The following is a 17,496-nucleotide window of genomic DNA, read 5'->3' as shown; positions in this document are numbered from 1 at the left end:
GGCCAGACAGAGAAAGGGATGGTGTATGAAAAGAGTCTTCAATAAATAGAGAAAAAAATTTTTTTTACTCAAAAATTTAAAAGTCAAGATATCTAAATTGACTTTTGGGCTTTTGCTTTGTTTTGGCTTTTAGGATCATACAGATTATTCTCCATTAATTAGATTCTTTTTTTCTCCCTATCTTTTTGGCTTTGAATACAAAGCTGCAGACAGATTGTTCCCTTTAACCACATTCTCACATGATTATTACTTTTTCCCAAATCTGGAAATTGTGATTTGAAGTGAAAGTCAAGCTTGACTCCATTTGTGTGCCTCTGCTTATTTTGTTTTCACAACATTGCTTTCCACATTATGAGATGTAAATATCATTTCTCAACCAGATATCATTTATTTATCCTGTCCTAAATAAATACTGCTCAAATGAAGTAATAAAATCAGGATTCTTTATAAAACAAACCATTAAAACATTATTCATGCTAGTCCAAAGGGAAAAAGAAATTTAAAGGTACACTTGGTAGAATCAATGGATTAAACCATGAAAATGTTGATCTTGTTCATTTATATTTGTCTATTCAAGAACTGGAAATTTTTCTTAGAGATAAACAAAACACTGCAGTGTTTACAATGTCTTAATGAATAACACAGTCCTCTTTAGGAAAAATAAAGTCACCAAGTCTTGTGCTAATAATAGTTCTATTGCGTTATACAAAGTATTAACATGTTTACTTAATACTTAAACTCCAGAGAGTTGGAGTTTAAAAAAAAAGCAAAGAATGATTATGGTGGCAGTTACATGACTTTATACATTTGTTAAAATTCATAGAATCATACATTTAAATGGTTGATTTTATTGCATGTAAAATTTAAAAATTAAATTAAAAATTCTTTTTACAAAAGAAAAGAAATGAGAGGGATGAAGGGCAGAACACAGACTTTCAGTTTTATCATTTGGAGAAAATTAAACTTTGAGCCCTTCCCTGACACTGCTCTGGACTTCTTTCCAGAAGGCAAACACTTGGTACATTTCAAGCAAAAAAAATTAAAATCAGTCACCCACACAGCCAGGCCAAGAATGAAGAGCAGAAAAGTTGGGATTTGACAAGAAGGAAAGACATCCAAGGCAGGAAGTTGACTTGGTCAGACATGTGGAAAATCAAGACAACTCACAGGCCATTAATGAAGGTCCCCATAAGACAGCCTCGGCCTCTGTACCCCACCCTCAGCCCAGGCTCTCTCCAGCTGGGAGGATTTATTTCAGACGAGCTGTGCCAGCATCTTCCAAGGGAAACACAGTCAGAGCACGTTTTACCAAGCAATGCTACAAGGAGGTGCAGGTGGCATGCTGGAAGCATCTTCCTCTGGATGGAGAAAGGGAGCCAACCTCATCCAGTGCCCCTGGTTTCTATCTAAGGAAACTCAACTCCATTGAACAAATAACCCAGACCCAAAGCTGAACAAAGGAAAACCCACTAAGAAGGCTTCATCCTTTGAAAACAATAGAAGCAGTGTCTTTTTTGCCTCCTGTTACTGAAACACATGGAGAGGCAAACACATTAGGATGCTCATTGGAAATGACCTGAAGATAATGAGACTGAAAAGCATTAAAAAGGATATGGAAGTGGATGAACATCATTGGATAGAAGCCAGTGTTAGATCAAAACTGCACAAGGATTAGCCAAAGAGGATACAGACTAATGCATTACACTAAGCCAAGCACTTCTGTTAGCTCAACCGTCTCTGCAGGGTTAGAACTGATTCTCACAGGAAGATTTATAGTTTTACATAAAAAGGAGGAAAAATACATATGGCTAATCTTCTAACACAAAAATAAAAAATCATTGCATGTTTGAATCCTAGTTCCACCACTTACCAGCAGTGTGACCTCGGGTGGGTTATTTACTGTATTTATGCCTCAGTTTCTCCATGTGTAAAATGAGGAGAGCATCGGTGCCTCTTTCATATAGTTGTTTTAATAAGTGAGTTAATATATATAAGGCACTTGGAAAAGTGCCTGGCACACAGTAAGTCTATAAAAATGCTAGTTAATGTGGTTGTCATATAAAAAACATTCCAGATTAGAATTGGTATGCCTATACTAAGTGTGTTCTGAAACAACCCTGAAATTCCTGAAGTTTACTTGCTGAGCCATTTGCTAAGACTTCCATTGATTCTTTTGTGATTTCTAGCATAACTCATTGAGCCCAATTCCAGTATTCCTAGTTCCCAAGGCCTCTATTGTTAGAATAACAATGAAGTGGGATAATGTTGGCAGTCAGGTGACCAGTATTTAGCTGAGTTTTTTTTCTCTGAGTCATCTGTCAAGTCACTTTCCCTTCCTGGCCTTAAGATTCCTACAATCACAGGAGAGGGTTGGACTAGATAATGTCTGTGTTTCCTTTGAGTTGTGACATCTTCCTGTTTGATTCCAGCACTTCAGGTGATTTTTTTACATTTTTCATTTGAATGTTTTTGTTACTGAGGACTTTGCATGTGATCTAATATGTTTCTCCACATGCCTTCTGGGCATCTGTACCTGGATGCTCCCTGCAGGCTCCTTGACTTCTGTATGTGAAGGCAGATTTTCACCTTACCTGTCATCCCATGCACCCTACATCCTTCCCCTCCTGACATTCCTGAGAATGACACAACCATTTCTCTTGGTCCCAGCGCAAAGCTTCAGATGCACTGGATGCCCTTATGTGCGTTCCCTCTCCACATCTCTCTTCTCTATCTCCCCGCTGTCATCTTTGAGCAGCCACCTATGTTCAGGCTCTTCTCTGCTCTCCTTTTATATTTTAATGCACATGCAGATTTTGATTCTGTAGGTCCGGGACAGCCAGAGATTCCACATTTGTAACAAGCTCCCAGGTGGTGCCAAAGCTGCTGGTACCCTACCACACTTTCCAGAGCAAGGCATGTAGTCTTCTAGTGAGAGCCCTGAAGTCCAGATGTTTTCCTTTTTAATTCAATTTTCAGATTAGTATTCCTAGGCTTTGATCCTAGTCTTACCTGCTAAAATATTATGACTTATATAATTCAATAGTAAATAAAACTCTTCATAATAAAACCTCTACCTGTGTTTCTGCCTTAACTCCTACGATCGCTAGCCTACATTTAGTCTAATTTATCTAACTAGCTTACATTTAATCTAACTAGTTGCTTTTGGGATGTGATTTTGCTTCCTACCTTCATGCCTTGCTCAGGCTTTATACTTCGCCATCTTCCTCCTTTTCATTTTTTCTGTTACTCAATCTTCTAACTCCTTAAAGACCTGACACAAATACCACTCAGTCCTCAAAACATTTCTATTTCCCTGAAAGTCATCCTCACCTTTAAATGTCCGTGTTGCTTTGTTTACTTTTTTTTTTTTATGTCGATTCACAATCTGCTTTATAATTTATATTTATGCATCTGCCACCTCTCCCATCTGACCCAGGGCTCCTTTAGGGAAATGCCTCATAGCAGGAAAGAACTGTTGAGAACAAATGAACAGAAACATTCCATCATTAATTATCCAAACTCATACAGGCTGAAAATATGAAACAAATTCAAAAAAAGGGTTAAATAGCTTCATACAGCATTGATCTGTTAGCCATTATTGAGAGTGATGAGGACTTTTGGGGGATACCTCCCACCTTTCATTCATTTATCCAGCATTTGCTGAGGGCTGCCTCTATGTAAAACCACATGTTGAGGGCTGTGGCAGGATCCAAAGAATAAGAGCAGTATCCTGAAGGTGCTAGCCATCTGGTGGTAGTGAAGTCGGGGTGCGGGCACTGGGTGGCCGCTGAGGGCTTCTACCATCAGTTGCTTGGGTCCCTGCCTGAGGCAGAGTCTGGGACCAGAGGGGCTGGGGGTCTGGTCCGTGACATAATTATTATGTTCTGAAAGCCTATGGCTCTGGAGATAGCATAGTTTAATAACAAACACCATGAGGATTTGTCTAGAAATGTGCTTTCAATGTAATTCCATCTCTGCATTTGATAGCCTCCCTTTCCAACAATTATAGCCACCACCTGTGCTTTCATTATTCACTCCAGCGTCTCTGTCTGAGGCCACCACACTTAACTTTACAGTGCCTCAAAGGAAAACAAGGAGTTTCTCTCACGGTCTTAAACCCCTCTATTCACTCGTGAGTGACTCTTTTAAGAATTAAGTCTCACAGACACATCCGTCGCCTGTGTGAGGAGGAAGATCAGAAAGCGTTGTCATGAAGTCCTTAAAGCTAATTGACGAAGCTAAACGAAGACAAGTTGGTTCGTGACTTCCGCCTCTCATGAGAAATTACATCGTTAAATGTGGGATTCCCAAACATTCTTCTTTATAATCTGAGAATTAGAGAATTTTAGCACTTGAAGGTAGTTTAGAGGTTGACCAGCCCATTCCTTCATGTCTTCCTCAGTGAGGAAACTGAGGTCCATGATCACACATTAGCTTAGTTCCAGAGTGAGGCCTTAAACTTAAGTCTTCTGAGTCTAGGGCTAAGTGTTAAATGGGAGGAAGAAAAAAAAAAAAAAAATATATATATATATATATGTGTATATATATACACATCGTGCTTTAGATGACATCACATTAAATTTTGACATTACCACCCCAATTGCAAGAGGCAAGTGTCACCCCAATTTTACGGATGAGAAAGGTGAGTTTCAGAGAGGTGAAGTAGCAGGAGCGCGCAGCAAGGGCGTGGATAATGCACCGTGCCACTGAGCCCTTTCTCAAGGGAAGACTTTACCTGGTGGTGAACAGCAAGGGGCCCCGCCAGCTGGTGGAATGAGAGGGAGAAAAAGAAAATGGTCTTTATCCTTAGATGATAAGGATATTCTTTTTTTTTTTTTTTTTTTTATTTATTTATTTATTTATGGCTGCTTTGGGTCTTTGTTTCCGTGTGAGGACTTTCTCTAGTTGCGGCAAGCAGGGGCCACTCTTCATCGCGGTGCGCGGGCCCCTCACTATCGCGGCCTCTCTTGTTGCGGAGCACAGGCTCCAGACGCGCAGGCTCAGTAGTTGTGGCGCACGGGCCTAGTTGCTCCGCGGCATGTGGGATCTTCCCGGACCAGGGCTCGAACCCGTGTCCCCTGCATTGGCAGGCAGATTCTCAACCACTGCGCCACCAGGGAAGCCCGATAAGGATATTCTTATTCCACCTTTTGGTGTGTCTCCATTTCTCTGTGTGTCTCTGTCTCTCTCTTCTGATCTCTGAATCTTATTGCTCAGTCCTTAAGGACTCCACACCAAGATCCTTCCCCAGCCCTCCTACCTCCTGGTTCACACCCTTTCTCTGAGATGGTATCAACTCCTGGGGCTTCCATTGTTCCCCTGCCTCAGACACTTGTTATGCTGTATTTTAAGCCTCAGCTATAGTCACTCATCAAAAACTGCCTGCGGCTCCTGCCCCAACAGTGCACAAACCGATGTTCAAAACATGGGACTCGTTTCTCCCTCTCCACCTCCCTTTTGTAATTCCCATTTTCTTCCTGATACCCTTAATATCTTTCTTTTTTTTTAATATCTTATACCTACCTTCAGTGTCCTTCCAAAGACAATGTAAATCCTACCCTCTCCGTGAAGACTTTCCTCATCTCATTCACTTATTAAAGAAGCATTTAATGAGCACCTACCATATGACAGGCCCCGGATAGAGTACAGAATGAGACAGAGTCTGTGTCCTCATGGTGCTTACAGTCTAATGGGGGTATAAGTAAGTAACTGAGCATTTGTAATGATCACGCTGAAGAGAAAGCATAGGGCCGGGGCAAGTTTTTATACTTTTAAATCTTTAACATTGCCACCCATCCAGAAAGAGTTTAGTAACTATCAAGTTGATTTTTTTTCAAATCCAAGAGAAGATCTGGTGGCAGACTCTATTAGCGTGCCTTTGCATCTGTGAGTACCATTACCAGTACTTCAGGGTCTTGGTGGACTGGGACCCCTCATAGGTGGCTGATAGTCAAATGGTTGGAATCAGGTGGGAAAAATTGTTGGAGCAGTTCTGCACAGATGTAAGCACAGCCTGGCTCAAGCAGCTACTTCTTCAAGGGCTGACTGGGTGGTACTGGCAGGAATTCCAATTCTCTGGAGCTTGAATGAGATACACATGGCACAGTTTAATGTAAATTCAGCTACAGCCTGGCTGGGGAACAAATGACAGCCAAATAGCTTGCACTGCCATAGTTGTGACTCTTCCCTTTGAAGATTGCATCAGTAGAGGTCTTCCCTCCAATATCACCACGTTATAAACCTAATGAGGCTGTTCAGTGGTTTGGGAATGTATAGTAGAACGTAATGGGAAACATTTTTGATCAGTTCTTATTTCTGTTCTTAACATTAAGGTAATTTTGGTATCTGGCTAAGGGTCTTATAAAGAGTTAGAAAGAGATTGTTTCTGTATTTCTAAGATAGTAGCAATAGATGAGCACTACTCGTGTCCTCTGCCGTGTGCTGGGCACACACACCATACCACCTTCCTAACACACATGCATTTGTACCTCTTGTACTGGTGCAGGCACACACACTGCAGGCACAGTGCTTTGAGGCAATCAAGACCCATCAAGGGTCCTCCCTACTTGTGGTTTATTTTCTGCTTTTAAGTTCCATTAAGTACCATTTGAGAGTGACTGTTTCATAATAGCCCACTTGGTAAAAACAGTTCAAGAGCAATTTACATGCCCAAGACTAACATATGCAAAACAACAAGAACAACAAACTGCGTCAGGAACAAACCAAAATTATTATTTTTTTTAAGTTCTGAATAGCAGCAAAAATAAAACAACTCTGTTTTTCAAAAACAGGTTAACTTTAAAAATTCAAGAAATAATTTAAACATAATAAATTAGGAAAACATAGGAACATTGTTAAAGTTTAATATATTTTGTACCAGGTGTTTTGTTTCTTTATCTTAACATCTACTTTTTGTTTAAGGTGGGAAACATATTTTGTGCTCAGATATTCTCTATCTCTTTCTATCACATAAATGCTAAGTTAGCAATCTGAAAATACCCTGATGCTCCAAGCAAACCATATAAAAAAGAACATAATTGTATAATTCCTAAAATCTTTTACTTGTTTGATTTCTCTTGACCCCACCTACCAAAAACACACTGATGTTTCAGGTTTCATGTTATAGATGGTGAATGATTTGCCTATTCATCAGTTTACCTGGTGAGTTGAAATAAACACTGTAATTATTTAAATGACACAGCATAAAATGATTTCTAGCCATTCCTTTCTTTCCTCCCTTTTTTATAAAATATTTATTTATTTATTTGGTTGCACCAGGTCTTAGTTGCAGCAGGCGGGCTGCTTAGTTGCAGCTCATGGGCTCCTCAGTTGAGGCATGTGGGCTCCTTTAGTTGCGGTAGATGGACTCCTTAGTTGTGGCATGCAAACTCTTAGTTGCAGCAGGATCTAGTTCCCTGACCAGGGATCGAACCCAGGCCCCCTGCATTGGGAGTGCAGAGCCTTAACCACTGTGCCACCAGGGAAGTCCCTCTTTTTTATAGCCACCAAAAGCTAATTAGGACCCACAAAAAGAAATTTTGGTGGGTCCTAATTATCAGGGAGTCTTGCTACTTTAAGCATTGAAATTTTGGTGGGTCCTAATTAGCAGGGATTCTTGCTACTTTAAGCATGGTTTCCTCTCTGCTGATTTTATTTAAGATTGGTGGAACCATCTTGTTCCACCTCAGGAAAACAGGAACCATCCTAGAGGCTGAAATAGACAGTCTTCAAGAAAGGCCTAAAACCTGCAGTTTATCCAAGGCTTCCTGCCTAGAAACCCACCATAGGGAAGCAGAAGGCAAGAAATCTTTCAACAGACCTACACAGACTCATAGAGCAGGGTTTGCAGAGAAAAGCTACCACCCAGATATGTAAAGTGCAAATCCATGGCCTTAATTTTACCACATTAAATTTAAATGTTACTCAGTTTTCAGAATTACTTAGAGAACAAAGTTTTAAGGGACCGTAGAAATGCCATCCAGTTTGCCAACTTCACACAATTGGTTTAATGCCAGAATTTAAAATAAAAGAAGAAGGTAATAGTATAAATCAGAAGAGCTGAAATCTCAGTGGAATTCCCTTGGCTTCTCAAAAAGGGGTCTGTCATAAGCGCCCCAAGAATTCCAGCTTTGTTGAAGAAATCTTATGGAGGATTTGGAATGAAGCTCCAAGGAAGGAGTCAGAGCCACCCATGTTCTGAAGACATTGACTCTGGCCTGGTGTTGGGGTAGTGGTGGGAGGGGACCCCCACTGCTATGATGGATGCCCTTCACTGGCTTCTCAGAGAGGCCCACGGAAGCTGCCTGCTGCATAGCAGGGGGGTAAAGTCAAACCATCAAGGGCACCGAAAGTCCTCAGTCAAGAGAATACACTGCTAATGGCTACCAGGGCTCTATGTACCAAGTCCTCAAAAACAGGCACGATGCACAAGCTCTCACATCATCTTCCCGGGAGCACTGTGAGGAGGGGGTTAGTTTCAATTTTCAGCAGAGAAAGCCTCAGAGCAGTTAAACACTTAGCCCATGGTCACATAGTAACAGGGTGACTTGAAATCAAAACTTACCTGGTCTGGTTCAAAAGCCCATCCTAATACCACTCTGCTCTACTCCTGGGTGCTATCACTTTCCTGATGCCCTAGTGTTGTTCAGAACCCATACTTTGAACCTGCCACTCCATAGCACAAACCAAGTTGTAGTTAGGGTCTTCATTATCATTCTTCCTTTGCTTCTTGCATCTCCATTTCCTTCCAAAGACCTTATTAGAGCCTCAATTTCTTATAAGCAAGGGAAAATGAGATGAAAGAGAGACTGAGATGGAGTGAAGGAAGTGAGAAAGTTCAAAAGTGAATACATCTTGATAGTTGAGAGGAAAAAGGAAGAATTACGCCAGCTCATCATGACAGCAAAGGTTCGACTGACATGCAAGAACACTTGCAAGAGAGGCAAATGTTTCTTATTTTAAAAAATTTTTTAATCGAGGTCGATTTACAGTTTATGTTAGTTTCAGGTGTACAGCATAGTGATTCAATATTTTTATAGGTTATACTCCATTTAAACTTATTAAAAACAATGGCTGTATTTCCCTGTGCTGTACAATATATCCTTGTTGCTTATCTATTTAATACACAGTAGTTTGTATCTCTTAATCCCATACCCCTGTCTTGCCCGTCCCTTCTTCCCTCTCCCCACTGGTAACCACTAGTTTGTCTTTTATACGTGTGAGTCTGTTTCTTTTTTCCTATATATATTCATTTGTTTTATTTTTTAGATTCCATGTATAAGTGATATCATATGATATTTGTCTTTCTCTGACTTATTTCACTTGTCATAATACCCTTCAGGTCCATCCATGTTGGTACAAATGGCACAATTTCATTCTTTTTTATGGTTGAGTAATCCATTGTATATATACCATATCTTCTTTATCCATTCATCTGTCAATTGACACTTAGGTTGCTTCCATGTCTTGCTATTGTAAATAGTGCTGCTAAGAACATTGGGGTGCATGTATCTTTTCTCATTAGTGTTTTAGATTTTTCCAGATATATACCCAGAAGTGGAATTGCTGGATTGTATGGTAGTTCTATTTTTAGTTTTTTGAGGAACCTCCATAATGGTTTCCACAGTGGCTGCACCAATTTACATTCCCACCAACAGCATACAACTGTTCATTTTCTCCACATCCTCACCAACATTTATTATTTGTAGACTTTTAAATAAATAATAACCATTCTGACCAGTGTGAGGTGATACCCCTTTTTGGTTTTGATTTGCATTTTTATAATAATTAGTGATGCTAAGTATCTTTTCATGTGCCTGTTGGCCATCTGTATGTCTTCTTTGGAAAAATGTCTGTTTAGGTCTTCTGCCCATTTTTTGATTGGGTCGATTGTTTTTTGACACTGAGTTGTATGAGCTGTTTGTATATTTTGGATATTAATCCCTTGTGTTCTCTTCTAGGATTTTATGGTATCATGTCTTACATTTAGGTCTTTAAATCATTTTGAGTTTATTTTTGTATATGATGAAAGGGAAAGTTCTAATTTTATTGTTGTACATGTAGCTGTCCAGCTTTACCAGCACCACTTGTTGAAGAGACTGTCTTTTCTCCATTGTATATTCTTGTGACCTTTGTTGTAGATTAATTGACCATAGGTGCATGGGTTTAGTTACGGGCTCTCTATTCTGTTACACTGACCTATGTGTCTGTTTTTGTGCCAGTACAATGCTATTTTGATTACTGTAGCCTTGTAGTATATGAAGTTTTGAAGAGTTATACCTCCAGCTTTGTTCTTTTTCCTCAGGATTACTTGAGCAATTTGGGGTGTTCTGTGGTTCCACATAAATTTTAAGATTACTTGTTCTAGTTCTGTAAAATATTGTCATGGGTATTTTCACAGGGATTGCCTTAAATTTGTAGATTGCTTTGGGTAGTATGGCTGTTTTAATAGTATTAATTCTTCCAACCCATGAACATGTGATATCTTTCCATTTTTGGTATCATTTTCAAATCCCTTCATCAATGTTTTAGTTTTCAACATATAGGTCTTTACCTCCTTGGTTAAGTTTATTCCTAGGTATTTTATTTTTTGATACGATTTTTTTTTAATGACACTTTTTTATTTAATTAATCAATTAATTAATTATTTTGGGCTGTGTTGGGTCTTCGTTTCTGTGTGAGGGCCCTCTCCAGTTGCAGCAAGCGGGGGCCACTCCTCATCGCAGTGCTCAGGCCTCTCACTATCGTGGCCTCTCCTGTTGCGGAGCACAGGCTCCAGATGCGCAGGCTCAGTAGCTGTGGCTCACGGGCCCAGTTGCTCCGCGGCATGTGGGATCCCCCCAGACCAGGGCTCGAACCCATGTCCCCTGCATCAGCAGGCAGACTCTCAACCACTGAGCCACCAGGGAAGCCCTTGATACGATTTTAATGGGATTTTTTTTAACTTTCCCTTTCTGATTATTTCATTATTAGTGTATAGAAATGCAACAGATTTCTGTATATTAATTTCTGTATATTAACCAGCTACCTTGCTGAAATCATTTATTAGTTCTAATAGTTTTTGTATGGAGACCTTAGAGTTCTCTATATATAATATAATGTCATCTGCAAACAGGGAAAATTATATCTCTTCCCTTCCAATTTGGATACCTTTTATTTCTTTTTCTTGTCTGACTCCTGTGGCTAGAACTTCCTTGCCTCGTTCCTGAATATAGCGGGAAGGCTTTAGCATTTCACTGTTGGGTGTTATGTTGGCTGTGGGATTGTTGTAAATGGCTTTTATTATGTTGAGATACATCCCCTCTATACCCACTTTCATGAGAGTTTTTAATCATTAATGGATGTGAAATTTTCTCAAATGATTTTTCTTGCATCTCTTGAGATAATCATGTGGTTTTTGTCTTTCCTTTTTTTAATGTGGTGTATCACATTGATTGATTTGCACGTGTTGAACCATCCTTCTGACCCTGGAAATAATTCAAATTGACCATGGTGTATGATCCTTTTGATGTTTTGTTGGATTTGGTTTGCTAATATTTTGTTGAGGATTTTTGAATATATATTCATCAGAGATATTGGACTGTAAGTTTCTTTTTGTGTATATCTTTGTCTCATTTTGTTATCAGGGTAATGGTGTTCTCATAGAATGAATTTGGGAGGTTTCCTTCTCTTTAATTTTTTGGAATAGTTTGAGAAAGATAGGTGTAAGTTCTTCTTTATATGTTTGGTAGAATTCCCCAGTGAAGCCACCCAGTCTTGGACTTTGTTTGCAGGGAGTTTTTTGTTGTTGTTGTTGTCGTTGTTTTGTTTTGTTTTTTTACAGATTTTATCTCACTTCTAATGATCAGTCTTCTCAAATTGTCTGTTTCTTCTTGACTCAGTCTTGGCAGGCTGTATGTTTCTAGAAATTTGTCCATTTCATCTAGGTTGTCCAATTTGTTAACATATAACTGTTCATAGTATTCTTTTTCTTAATTTTTAATTTATATTGGAGTATAGTTGATTTACAATGTTGTGTTAGTTTCAGGTGATTAAGTTATGCACATACATACATTCATTCTTTTTCAGATTATTTTCCCAATTAGGTTGCTACAAAATATTGAGTAGAGTTCCCTGTGCTATACAGTAGGTCCTTGTTGATTAGCTATTTTATATATAGTAGTGTGTTTATGTTAATCCCAAACTCCTAATTTATCCCTCCTCCCCACATTTCCCCTTTGGTAACCATAAGTTTGTTTTCTATGTCTGTGAGTCTGTTTCTGTTTTATAAATAAGTTCATTTGTATCATTTTTTTAGATTCCATATATAAGTGATATCATATGATATTTGTCTTTCTATATCTGACTTACTTCACTTAGTATGATAATCTCTAGTTCCATCCATGTTGCTGCAGATGGCATTATTTCATTCTATTTTATGGCTGAGTAGTATTCCATTGTGTATGTGTACCAAATCTTCTTTATCCATTCCTCTGTTGATGGACATTTAGGTTGCTTCTATGTCTTGGCTATTGTAAATAGTGCTACAGTGAACAATGGGGTGCATGTATCTTTTCAAATTATGGTTTTCTCTGAATATATTCCCAGGAGTGGGATTGCTGAATCGTATGGTAGTTCAATTTTTAGCTTTTTAAGGAACCTCCATACTGTTCTCCATAGTGGTTGTACTAATTTACATTTCCCCCCCCCCAACAGGGTAGGAGGGTTCCCTTTTCTCCACACCATCTCCAGCATTAATTGTTTGTAGACTTTTTTTTTTAAGATTTTTTTGATGTGGACCATTTTTAAAGTCTTTATTGAGTTTGGTACAATATTGCTTCTGTTTTATGTTTTTGGTTTTTTGGCTGCAAAGCATGTGGGATCTTAGCTCCTTGACCATGGATTGAACCCATACCCCTTGCATCGGGAGGCAAAGTCTTAACCACTGGACCGCCAGGGAAGTCCCATGTTTGTAGACTTTTTGATGATGGCCATTCTGACCAGTGTGCGGTGATACCTCATTGTAGTTTTGATTTGCGTTTCTCTAATAATTAGGGATATTGAGCATCTATGCATGTGCTTTTTGGCCATCTATATGTCTTCTTTGGAGAAATGTCTACTTAGATATTCTGCCTATTTTTTGATTGGGTTGTTATTTTTTTTGATATTGAGCTGCATGAGCTGTTCGAATATTTTGGCGATTAATCCCTTGTCGGCGGCATCATTTGCAAATATTTTCTCTCATTCTGTGGGTTGTCTTTTCATTTTGTTTATGGTTTCCTTTGCTGTGCAAAAGCTTTTAAGTTTAATTAGGTCCCATTTGTTTATTTTTGTTTTTATTTTCATTGCTCCAGTAGGTGGATCAAAAAGAATATTGCTGTGATTTATGTCAAAGTGTGTTCTGCCTATGTTTGCCTCTAAGAGTTTTATAGTATCACATCTTACATTTAGGTCTTTAATCCATTTGGAGCTTATTTTTATGTATGGTGTTAGAGAATGTTCTAATTTAATTCGTTTACATGTAGCTTTCCAGTTTTCCCAGCACCACTTATTGAAGAGACCGTCTTTTCTCCACTGTATATTCTTGCATCCTTTGTTGTAGATTAATTGGCCATAGGTGCGTGGGTTTATTTCTGGGCTTTCTATCCTGTTCCATTGATCTATATTTCTATTTTTATTCCAGTACCACACCGTTTTGATTACTGTAGCTTTGTAGTATAGTCTGAAGTCAGGGAGCCAGGTTCTTCCAGCTCTGTTTTTCTTTCTCAGGATTGCTTTGGCTATTTGAGGTCTTTTGTGTTTCCACACAAATTTAAACATTTTTTGTTCTAGTTCTGTGAAAAATGCCATTGGTAATTTGATAGGGATTGCATTGAATTTATAGATTGCCTTGGATAGTATAGTCATTTTGACAATATTGATTCTTCCAATCCAAGAACATGGTACATCTTTCCATCTGTTTGTGTCATCTTCTAATTCTTTCATCAGTGTCTTACAGTTTTCGAAGTACAGGTCTTTTGTCTCTTTAGGTAGGTTTATTCCTACGTATTTTATTCTTTATATGCAGTGGTAAATGGAATTGTTTCCTTAATTTCTCTTTCTGATCTTTTTAAACAGTATTTTTTTTTTTAATCCTCTTGGGCTTTGCTTTTTTTTTTTTTATAAATTTATTTATTTATTTTTGGCTGTGTTGGGTCTTCGTTTCTGTGCGAGGGCTTTCTCCAGTTGCGGCGAGCAGGGGCCACTCTTCATCGCGGTGCGCGGGCCTCTCACTGTCGCGGCCTCTCCCGTTGCGGAGCACAGGCTCTAGACGCACAGGCTCAGTAGTTGTGGCTCACGGGCCCAGTTGATCCGCGGCATGTGGGATCCTCCCAGACCAGGGCTCGAACCCGTGTCCCCTGCATTGGCAGGCAGATTCTTAACCACTGCGCCACCAGGGAAGCCCCTCTTTCTGATCTTTTGTTGTTAGTATATAGAAATGCAGCAGACTTCTGTGTACTAATTTTGTATCCTGCAACTTTAGCAAATTTATTGGTGAACTCTAGTAGTTTTCTGGTAGCATCTTTAGGATTTTCTATGTATAGTATTATGTCATCTACAAACAGTGACAGTTTTACTTCTTTTCCAATTTGGATTCCTTTTATTTTTTTTTTCTCTCTGATTGCTGTGGCTAGGACTAACAAAACTATGTTAAATAAAATTGGCAAGAGTGGACATCCTTGTCTTGTTCCTCATCTTAGAGGAAATATTTTCAGCTTTTCACCATTGAGTATGATGTTGTCTGTGGGTTTGTCATATATGGCCTTTATTATGTTGAGGTAGGTTCCCTCTGTGCCCACTTTCTGGAGAGTTTTTGTTACAAATCGGTGTTGAATTTTATCAAAAGCTTTTCCTGCATCTATTGAGATGATCACATGGTTTTATTCTTCAGTTTGTTAATGTGGTGTATGACACTGATTGATTTGTGGATATTGAAAACTCCTTGCATCTCTGAGATAAATCCCACTTGACCATGGTGTATGATCCTTTTAATGTATTGTTGGATTCATTTTGCTAGTATTTTGTTGAGGATTTCTGTGTCTATGTTCATCAGGTCTGTAATTTTCTTTTTTTGTGGCACCTTTGTCTGTTTTTTTTTTTTTTTTTTAATTTATTTATTTATTTATTTTTTGCTGTGTTGGGTCTCTGTTTCCACGTGACGGCTTTCTCTAGTTGCGGCAAGCGGGGGCCACTCCTCATCGCGGTGCGCGGGCCTCTCACTATCGCAGCCTCTCTTGTTGCGGAGCACAGGCTCCAGACGTGCAGGCTCAGCAATTGTGGCTCACGGGCCCAGTCGCTCCGCGGCATGTGGGATCCTCCCAGACCAGGGCTCGAACCCGTGTCCCCTGCACTGGCAGGCAGACTCTCAACCACTGTGCCACCAGGGAAGCCCCTTTGTCTGGTTTTGATATCAAGGTGATGGTGACCTCATAGAATGAGTTGGGGAGTGTTCCTTCCTCTGAAATTTTTTGGAACAGTTCCAGAAGGATAGGTGTTAACTCTTCTTTAAATGTTTGATAGAATTTGCCTGTGAAGCCGTCTGGTCCTGGACTTCTGTTTGTTGGGAGTTTTCTAATCACAGTTTCAATTTCAGTACTTGTGATTGGTCTGTTCATGTTTGTATTTCATCCTGGTTCAGTCTTGGAAGATTGTACTTTTCTAAGAATTTGTTCACTTCTTCTAGGTTGTCCATTTTTTTGACATGTTGCTTGTAGTAGTCTCTTATGATCCTTTGTATTTCTGTGGTGTCCATTTTAACTTCTCCTTTTCCATTTCTAATTTTATTGATTTGAGCCCTCTCCCTTTCTTCCTTGATGAGTCTGGCTAAAGGTTTATCAATTTTGTTTATCTTCTCAAAGAACCAACTTTTAGTTTCATTGATCTTTTCTATTGTTTTCTTTGTTTCTATTTCATTTACTTCTGCTCTGATCTTTATGATTTCTTTCCTTCTGTTAACTTTGGGTTTTGTTTGTTCTTCTTTCTCTAGTTTCTTTAGGTGTAAAGTTAATTGTTTATTTGAGATTCTTCTTGTTTCCTGAGGTAAGATTGTATTGCTATAAACTTCCTTCTTAGAACTTCTTTGCTGTGTCCCATGGGTTTTTGCATTGCTATGTTTTCATTTTCATTTGTCTCTAGGTATTTTTTGATTTCCTCTTTGATTTCTTCAGTGATCTATTTGTTGTTCAGTAACAAATTGTTTAGCCTCCACTTGTTTGTGTTTTTTAGTTTTTTTCTTGTAGTTGATTTCTAATCTCATAGCGTTGTGGTTGGAAAAGATGCTTGATATGATTTTGGTTTTCTTAAATTTACCAAAGCTCACTTTGTGGCCCAGCACGTGATCAATTCTGGAGTATGTTCCATGTGCACTTGAGGAGAATGTGTAATCTGCTTTCAGATGGAATGTTCTCTAAATATCAATTAATTTCATCTGGTCTAATGTTTCATTTAAGGCTTGTGCTTTATTGATTTTCTGTCAGTGTGATCTGTCCATTGATGAAAGTGGGGTATTAAACTCCCCCACTATTATTATTACTGTCGATTTCTCCTGTTATGGCTGTTAGCATTTGCCATATATATTGAGGTGCTCCTATATTGGGTGCATATATATTTACAATTGTTATATCTTCTTCTTGTATTGATCCCTTGATCATTATGTCGTGTCCTTCCTTTCTTGTAACAATCTTTATTTTAAAGTCTATTTTATGTGATATGAGTATTGCTACTCCAGCTTTCTTTTGATTTCCATTTGCATGCAATATCTTTTTCCATCCCCTCACTTTCAGTATGTATATGTCCCTAGGTATAAAGTGGGTCTCTTGTAGACAGCATATATATGGGTCTTGTTTTTGTATCCATTCAGCTAGTCTATGTCTTTTGCTTGGAACATTTAATCCATTTACATTTAAGGTAATTATTGATATATATGCTCCTATTGCCATTTTGTTAATTGTTTTGGATTTGTTTTTGTGGGTGTTTTTTCTTCCCTTCCTCTTTTGTTCTCTTCTCCTGTGATTTAGTGACTATCTTTAGTCTTTTGTTTGGTTTCCTTTTTCTTTTTTGTGTGTGTATCTCTTGTAGTGTTTTGGTTTGCAGTTACCATGAGGTTTTGATATAGCAGTCTATATGTATACAAGATGGTTTTTAGTTGTTGGTCTCTTAATTTCAAATGCATTTTCAATATCCTGCATTTGTACTCTCCTCGTCTCACAGTTGCTGGTTTTGATATCATATTTGTGTGTGGATGATTTCCTACCTTTACTGTATGTTTGCCTTTACTGGTGAACTTTCCCATTCATCATTTTCTTGTTTCTACTTGTGGGCTTTTCTTTTCTGCTTTGAGAAGTTCCTTTAGCATTTGTTTTAAAGCTGGTGTGGTGGTGCTAAGTTCTCTTAGCTTTTGCTTGTTTGTAAGGCTTTTGATTTCTCCATCGAATCTGAATGAGAGCCTTGCTGGGTAGAGTATTCTTGGTTGTAGGTTAT

The sequence above is a fragment of the Balaenoptera borealis genome (genome assembly GCF_965194805.1).
Source record: "Balaenoptera borealis genome assembly, chromosome: 1".
NCBI lineage: Eukaryota > Metazoa > Chordata > Mammalia > Artiodactyla > Balaenopteridae > Balaenoptera > Balaenoptera borealis.
Note: the sequence above shows the minus strand (reverse complement) of the source record.